This window comes from Pezoporus flaviventris, unplaced genomic scaffold, assembly GCF_033815535.1.
Source record: "Pezoporus flaviventris isolate CSIRO_AGI_PZ_B2104156 unplaced genomic scaffold, CSIRO_AGI_Pfla_v1 ptg000031l, whole genome shotgun sequence".
Taxonomy (NCBI): Eukaryota; Metazoa; Chordata; class Aves; order Psittaciformes; family Psittacidae; genus Pezoporus; species Pezoporus flaviventris.
This window is the reverse complement of record NW_026892579.1, coordinates 25363380-25372516: the sequence shown is the minus strand read 5'-3', so window position 1 is coordinate 25372516 and position 9137 is coordinate 25363380. Positions and strand designations below refer to the sequence as shown.

Here is a 9137-nt window from a genome sequence, read left to right as displayed (position 1 = left end):
CTTCTGGCCCAGAAGACTGATTCAAAGCCACTTAATTATTTAAACCTAGCATATGGACTGAATAAAGAATCCTGAACTTAAGGGCTGCCTAGCAGCCCAGGAGTGGTGATTTTATATTGTAGTGAGTGATACAGTCTCATCTATAACCAACAAAATAGGCCTTAAGCCTGTACCTAGGAGCACAGAAGTTCCCTTTGTATTTCAGAATGAGACAAAAATGTAAGCTTAATGCTTCCATGTGAAAGGAAACAATTGATGAATCTGATTTCCTCAGTTCAAGAAGGACATTGATAAACTGGAATGAGTTCAGGGGAGGGTCACCAGGATGTCTGGGTCTGGAGCACTTGCTTTGTGAGGTGAGATGAGGTGTCCAGCTAGGGGAATAGATGGATTGGGGCCCCTAACAGCAGGCTGGCGGGGAGGTTTTCTAGATGATGGAGTCAGTGGTGTATGGTAGGAGGAGAGACAGCAGACATCAATTGAAATAGGAGGATCTGAGTAGGTATGGAAGAAAAAAAAATTAAAGAGAATTAAGCAGTAGAGCAGATAGCTCATATAGGTTGTGTAACCTCCATTCTTAGAGATTTACAAGATTTGACTGGAAAAATGTTGAGCAGTTAGGTCTGGAGTCATTGTTACCCTGCTTTGAGCAGAAGGTTGGACGAGAAAGGTACCGAGAGCCACTTCTTACCTGAACAAACAGGTGATTAATGCCATTCAGGTGGCAACTGTATTTAAACCGAAGATAACATCTTGGAGAATGCAAAGGAAATCGTTCTCCTCTATACTATTGAATAGTAGGGCAGTAACACAAAGCAGTTTCATAGAGAGGAGGAATGGAGCGAGATTATGGTTACTGACTTTGAAGGGTTTTTTTTTAGGTCTTTTTGATCAGTAGTGGCATAGGCAGCAGTTACATCTCTAGTTTTGCCTTGACAGAAGAACAAATTATTTTACTCTCTGCTATTTCTGTCCTTTCTCAAATGTCTGATTTTTAACCATGTGGATCATGTATTACTTGGTTCTTAGTGAATATGGATACAACCAAAAATTGATCTCTGCCTGTGTCCTGGGACAAAAGATTTTTAAACATCTGGAGTTAAAAGACACGGAGTATACACAAACTGTGCAGAGTCTGACCCATGAATGTACATAGTGAGGAGCAATCTCAGAATCTATTCAATATTAAAAGTTTTGGTGTCTATAATGTTTATTTTACAAGACCCAAAGGAATGCTAAAGCTTCAAGCTACTTTTAAGACTTAATGTTTCCTGTTTCCATTAATAGAAATTGCAGAGATGGATGCATGTTATTGTAACAATTTTTCTTGTGTTGTTGACAAAGATTTAGTTTAACATATTCTTCTTATTTCATTTGTTTTCTGCAAGTGAACTGCTTTTTCGGGGGGTTGCAGCTAAATAATCATCAGTGAAACACGGAAGGTAATTATAAAGGAGGAGTGATGTCAAAGCTCACCATTTTGTAATAGGTGATTCAGAGAAATAAATTGTAATTAGTAATTCGAAACCACTACAATATTAGATGTAAAAATCCAGTTCAAACGGCAGGAGTCTTTCTTGGCAGGTGGTATTTTGGGGGTATTTTCCTCTTTCACCCAGCAGAGGGCTCTCCTGGTGCAGTTCTCCAAAATCGTTTCTGTGCCTGATGCAGTCAACGAGAGATTTGCCAGAGATCCCAGTAGAAGCCAAATCTTCACGTCCTTACTTCGAGAAATTTCTCATTTCCACAGAATTTTTAGCATAGCAACTGAAGGAGTTGGTTTGTAATATGGGAGTGATTTTTTTTTTGTTGTTATTGTAGTTAAGTATATATCAACTTCAAAGTAAATCCAGTTTTTTGAAACTAAGAAGGGTTGTTCCAAATCTTCCCCTTTGTCTGGCAAGCTCTGTCACTATTGATAGCACCATTGCTTTCCAAAGCGTTCAAACCTATAATTCAGTGCCATCATAAAAATTTCCATTTCTGTAGGTATGCACACTACAGCATACCTAAATTTTGCTGTTTCTTCACTATTATATATTCATGAATGAATCCTTTTCTGTTATTGTATGACTAACTTACCTAAAACTATAACTTATCTAAAACATTATTTCCTATATTTTCAGCTGTAGCATATGCATTCTGAAATAAGAGATGAAAAATCATGTTAAATCTAGTCATACTGATCTTTTAATCTTCCAGTCTCTACTGGTCCCTTATTTGCTGCATGACAAACAAGCCAGTAAGAGTTTGTACAGTCCTGTCTCTTTTATGTACTGACAGGCCTCAGTGTCTGTTCTCATTCTCATACTCCAGCAACCATTTTGTTTTCTTTTGAAATGCTTGGTTCATTTGTTAGAATCTGTCCCCCTGTTTGACACAGCCTATTAAAATATGGAATATCTTTCATAAGCCAGTCCACAGAGCCATCACCCATGGCTTAAAATACCTCTTGCCATTAATTTTTGATTTAATACCTGAAATGCCATGCAACCACTTAATAGCCATGGAAGTGATGATTTCTGTGTTTTTTTCCTATGTCTTATTTAGCTCTCCCTTTTATAGAAACAGTGCATATTTGTATAAATGTAGTTCTCATTTATCTTCTTTTATTATTTCATATATTTACATTGTATTTTAACCTTATTGAAGTGGAACAAGCTACCCAGGGAAGTAGCAGAGTCACCATGCTTGGAGGTGTGTAAAAGATGTGTAGGTGTGGTGCTTAGGGACATGGTTTAGTGATGGCCTGGCCAGGTTAGGCTAATGATTGGACTTGATGATCTAAAGGTCTTTTTCCAACCTGAACAATTCTATGAAATTGGAGGGAGTTTGCTTCTTATCATATAAGATCTTCAACACAATAATATATGGTAGTAATTTAATATTTTATCTAATAAGCAAATGCAAAACAAGTTCTACTGTTCTGGATGATTAAATCTTGAGATCCTTTCTAGCATTTACTAAAAAGTGATAACAGTATTTTTTGATGTGAAATAGCTAGAAGTGTGGAGATTTTGTGTAAAATGATGCAAGGCAAGTGTTCACTTAAATAATTAATACTTGTATTTATTTTTTGTGTATGTATGCTTTTATATTAAAAATAAACTATCCATTGTTATCCATTGATTCCAACAGGAATCTATGGCTCCTGTTTCTTTGCTGTTATCATTTGCTTTCTTAATTCACCAAAGAAAAAGGTGACTGCTATAATGCACTCAATGTCCCCAAAGTTTAAGAGTGGAAAGGGGCAACACACGAAAGAATCAGTTGCACAGGTCATACCTTTTTTGTAGAGGCAGAGAACACCAAGATATCTCACAAAGCACATTTTCAGTCATTCAAAATAAAACTCTGAATGCAATCTGGCATGAAGGAGAGTTGAAAATATGTACCCAGGTGAACTTATAGCAAAATTATTGTTTGTTCTATGTTGGCTACATAAAAGATGTAGAGCAAATAAAGCCTCAAGGATCTTGCTTTCTGTGTCAGTATAATTGTTATTACAGGAGGGTATTTTATGGCATGAAACAGGAGTTTGATCAGCCTGAAGAAGAGAAGTCTTCAGGACACCTAATAGCAGCTTTCTAATGCATAGGAGGAGGTCATCCAGAAAAATGAATCTGAGCTATTGGAAGTACATGATGCGAGTATGCAAAAGCAGAAATGAAAGAAGTTCCTGCTGGATATGAGGAGAAACCTCTTCACTGTGAGGACAGTCCAGCAGCAGAGCAGGTTGTCTGGAAAGTTTGTAGCCTCCCTTCTTGGAGGCTTTCAAGACCTGATTTGCTGTAGCTATGTTACTGTTTTGGTAGTATACCATACCAGTATTCCTACACTGGTAAAGTATTTCTGTTGTAGTTGCTTAATTTGCTCCCTCTGTTACCTGGTTTCATCAATTGTTTATTTTCAGTTTATTTGTTATACTAGGTATCAGTTCAACTTTATCATGTTTGAGCATCGTCTCCGCTTGCATTGAGACTCTAATCTTATTGGTCATCAAGCAGGTGTGTTTTACCTTGTTTTCTACAGCATCAACTTACACTTGTTAGTCTTTCAGAAATCAGTTCAGTTTTGTTATTATGCTTTTTTTAAATAACATTCTTAGTGTGTGATATTTTCTAACATTCTATATGGGTTTTTTTAAACATCTTCCAATATATGAACATTTATATTGTGACTGTCGCTGCATCCACCACCATCTTTGCTCAGGTGCAGTTTTACGCCCATCACCTTTGAAGCACTAGCCATTGCAGGTGATATTGGCAGGGTTTATTCCATTTGGGTTTTAGTTTTGCTGACTTTTGGCAGCATTCAAACAAGTAACACACTACATTGATGTTTTGAAAATATGTGTACTTTCTTCACATATGTGTGCCACCCATAAGATAGATTTTTAAATAAATCTAAAGCATTAATATTTATTGTGACTACCTATTTTGTCCTTCACAAACAAGGACTGTACAAATGTATCTATAGTAGTTTTTGACGGCCTCCATCCAACTGCCATTAGAATTTGACTGTGTTTTCACATAAATCAGATATGCAAGCATGGTCTTAATGCACCTTGTATGAGAGAGAGCAGGTCTGAATGATACTAATGACTGCTCAAGTAGTTTCTGAAATATAAATAGTCAAAATTTAGGCAAGTCATTGCTAAACAACTTCAAAACTTGTTTCTCTCTTACTTTTCCCATTACAGTTTTCAAATTTTCAAAACAATAATGTTCCTACATAGAACATTCCCTTAAAATCTGGAGATGACTCAGCTGGCTTGCTGCAAAGCTATCACATTACCTCTAGATAAACATCATTAAACTGAGCATACGGCTTGGCTTCCCTCAGCTAGAAAACACTGTGAATAGCTTGCTGTTGACATGGAAATAATTGAGTAGGAAATAATTACATGTCAATTTTTATACTGTCATTTAGATTGCCCAGGAAAAAGGTGATACAGTGAAATCAAATGTAAGGTTACACTTGCAGGAGCAAACACTGCAAGGCTAAGTTTACTGAGTGATATACACTGTTTTGGAAAGCTGTAAGTCTTTAAGAGAGGTAATGATAGCTTCAGGCACACTGTGGTGCCTTAAAAAGGATGGGGCTTAACAGTAATAAATATTAAGTAGGAGTAATGTAGCTGTGTTACTACTTTATATGGTATTGGTGGTATAACCATGCCATTATGTTAGCTTCTACCATCCAAGCATTCTGGTTTCTAATTGATTTTAGCAAGCAGGAATGGTTCCAGAGAAAAAAACTCAAAACAAACAAACAAAAAAACCGCCATGAAACAACACTGCTTTGTAGTGAAAAACAAATAACACAAACCAAAAGCTCCTCAGTCCATCTTGTTTTTCAGGAGAAGAGTTAAGGATAGCCTAAATTTGTACATTGATATGACTTCTGAAACCATAAGGATATTTAACAGGTAAAGGCATATCATAATCAAAGGGCTGAAGCCTGAAGTTAGATAAATTGAGAAAAACAAGGCACATGGGAAGGGGGGAAATAACATAAACATGGTTACACATGGAACTATTAGTCTAGGTGTGTGATAGAATCTTGTAATTTCATATATATACCAGTAGATCGTGTATTTTTTTCAGAAAGAAGAGGTATATCTTGCCTGTAAATTAGGAATTTGTCAGAAATGACTGAATATCATTTTATGGTCTAGATTCTGAAAAATCAAGCAAAATATTTATGAGTATTATGAGATCAGGAGGGAAAGAAGAGACAGGACCCTCTGCTGTGTTCTGAGGGATAACAGAATCTTCTCTGGAAGTAGTTTAGTGTGTGTAGGTAGAAAACATCTCCTCTGGACATGGTCCTGGGCAACTGGCTGTAGGTGGCACTGTTTGAGCAGAGGAGTTGGACCAGATGATATCCAGATGTCCCTTGCAACCTCAACCATTCTATGAGAAGCTTCAACAGTGTAAGGTTGGAACAGGGACAGGAAACCAAGAAGCATAAAGCTATAGTCAAGGAAAGCTTCTTGCAGCAGATATCAGATCCTAGCCCAAGCCTCAGTGATAATAGTTAGAAAAAGACTTTTTGAGAGACATGCTGGGCTCTGAAACATAAGTAGCAATAGAAAGCTGCAAGATTTTTATGACAATGGGTTGGAAAGACCCTGCAACAGTACAGTGGACAGTGAGTAGATATGTTTTCAAACCTTTTTGTTTAAACAGTTTTGCCTAATACAGCTGAGCTGCCTCTATTTAGAGAGTTACTTTGTTAAAACTTCTATGAAGTCTAATTTTAGATATGAGGAATATTTTAATTCCATAAATTCCAGAGTAGTATGCAGGTACCTTCATTTCAAGAACTTGGCCAGCATGCAGTCAGGTGCAGAGATTGAAAACACAGCTTTGAAAAAACAGTGTCAATAACAAAGCCTCATTCAAAATGTACTGAAAAAAGGGCAAGGTTTTCTTCTTGTTAATTTGGTTTTGGGTTGTTTTGTTTGTGTGTTTGTTTATTTCTTTGGGTTTTTTTGTCTCATTTAGCTATCTTTCCATTACAGCTGGAAAAATGTTAATTAACCCTTAGGTGGCTGACTAGGTCACTAGTGGTCTGTCTGGACATTCCAGATCAGGAACTCTGCCAGCCAGTGCAGGAGAGGAAAATAGGGAATCACACAATGAGAGCTGGAAGGGTGGAAAGGGATGGTAAAGCAAAACAGAAGGAAGACCCTTAACCCTACTACTACTGCTACAAAAAAAAAAAAAATATTAACCACAGCATGCCATTACAAACTCTGTTGTAATCCAGATGAGAAGCTCGTGAAATCTAAGCTTCTAAGTAATATTTTTTTCCAGTCTCTGGGTCACAAAGTTTTGTTGTCTTTTGTTATTGTTCAAATTGCACTATTACTGCTAAACACAACACAACCTAGGCTCCACAAAAGCCTTTCTGGCAAGCATTATCATTCTGGTGTATTTATTTCTTAACTGTCTTCTCCCTGAAGATGACAGGAAGTGTTGGTAATACTTTCTGCTTAGAGTGAATTCTTGGCTTGACTGAAGTCTCTGATATTGCTAGCTCACAGCAGCTAAAGAGAGGTCATAGGAACCAGGTGTGAATTTCTTGTCCAGATGAAGTTTATAGCAAAGTATACGCTAACTTCAGTGCAGCCAGAATTTCACTCAATAAGATAACTTACCAACACTTCCTGTGCTCTGCAGAAAGACAGAAGCATTTTACTTGCACTCACTTTCCAGTTCTCTTTTGTTCATTCTTTCCAGTGGGAGCCTAGAGTGGAATTATATTAAGTGTGGTCTCCCAACCAGGCAACGTGGGAGACAATGACTCTGTGCTAAGAAAGCAAATCTGAAAGCAGAAGGCAAGGTCATTAACAGAACTGGTATCAGTCCTATTGGAGAAAGTTTATTTCAGGAGACACAGTAAGAAAAGGAATGACAAAAGTTCATTTCTAGATAAGTGTTGTTGAAGATATTTAAAAAATGTTGCAGTTCAACGTCTTTTTGTTTTCAGTGATAGTTAATTAGAAATTAAGTTAATGAGTCTATTTTCAGGAGGAGTATTCATTGTATTATTTTAATAGTGAAGTGTATTTCTTTTCATTTTTTCCCGTGTCTTGGTTTTATTGTTCTTAATATTGGTTTTCAGTAAATCAATATTAAAGCACTTCTCAACTGTCTCAAAGCTATGAAGACAACTGAAATATGAGGGAGAATGAGAAATTAAGGCTTGATTATGCATTTCCAGGCATCAAAAGCATATCTCTTGGCTACATCAGAAAAGTAAGATCAAATCCTTAATTCGCTCTGATATATAGTTTAATGTGCATGCCCACTTAAACATGTGGGATGAACCTTATAATATTTCACTGTTAACTCAATTTTTTGTTAAATAGAACAGCTTACAGGACTCTAAAATTGTTAACATCTGAAAAAGAAATGCCTTGCATGATAAATTATGCCGAAAGAGATTAAGTGAATCTGATTTCATCGAGATTAGCTTGTGATTTTTTAAAAAATAGATGAAAAGGAATCCAGACCAACTCATTTGACTACTCTACATCAAAGGGTGCTGTAGTATGTTAATTTTACCTTCTATTTCTTTCATTTTTTCTTACTGACTCAGCTCTCCACTGTCATACCAATAAATACTTCAAAGACAGAGTATAAGTAAATCACTAAATTAATTTGATGGGGGTTTTTTGTTTGTTTTTTTTTTTTTTAATTATTTTAGCTCACATTGGTGAGCAGTGATGGCCTCCCATGGGCTAAATATTAATGAACCTCTCCTGTCTCCTGATCCTTTTCCTTGTTTGGGTTTTCTTGCCTTTTCTCTCCAGTCTCAAGACAAACTGTCATCATGTAGGCAAGGCAAACACTGGGGAGTTTAGTGGGATAGAGTGTTTGAACTCAATGTAATGGCAGTGGCATAGACTTAGAAGAATTTTAAACTTCTAAACCAACTTATGACATAAAGGAAAATATAGGAAGGTGGGGATCTGAGCAGATTTATCTTTAATATTCTGATAAAATCACAGAAGTCATCCACGGAAAATACTGCCTACAATTTTATCATCTAAGAGATGATAAAATTATATTATATATTAAAAGGATATGCACACATTTACTGTAGGCTAAGATAAGTTTGTGTTAACAAAACTGTTGAGTACACCTGCTCTGAATGTAAATGGAAGGGTTTACGTGAATGTAACTGAAAATTCTTATTTAATCATGTCTGCTACAGGCAATGCTTGTGGAATATTCTTTTAAGCCCTCTGTATAGAGATTTTGACTGAATTGAAAATGCAAACTTACGTTGGTTTAAGTCACTCCAGTTTACTTTGTGAACAACTTAGACAATTGTAAAAAGTATTGTAGTAGTGCAGGTAATTTTTGTAGCCAAGTTTTGGCCATAACAGAAATATAAATATTTCAAAGTATGTAAGACTACCTTACCTAAAGGTATCTAAAAGCTATACTTGGTCCTTCTAAACAAGTTTGTTTAAGCTTTCTGGATGTCCATAGGTTCTATAAAACCTTGAACCAAGCACACATTCAGCTCAAAAACATAGCCGTCAGGTTGAAGTTAGGAATACTGTCACCCTAAAAATCAAGGAAGAGAGACACTTTCAGAGAAAAGTTAATCCCAAA

General features: G+C 36.3%; 1 long non-coding RNA gene across 1 annotated transcript; it reads left to right on the top strand.

The window, feature by feature from the left end:
- Positions 1–2569: 2569 nt before the first annotated feature.
- On the top strand, positions 2570–6715 carry LOC133273438 (uncharacterized). Its single transcript, XR_009744799.1, has 2 exons — positions 2570–4009; positions 6530–6715. It is a non-coding gene; the product is annotated as an uncharacterized LOC133273438 (long non-coding RNA).
- The last annotated feature ends 2422 nt before the right edge of the window (positions 6716–9137 follow it).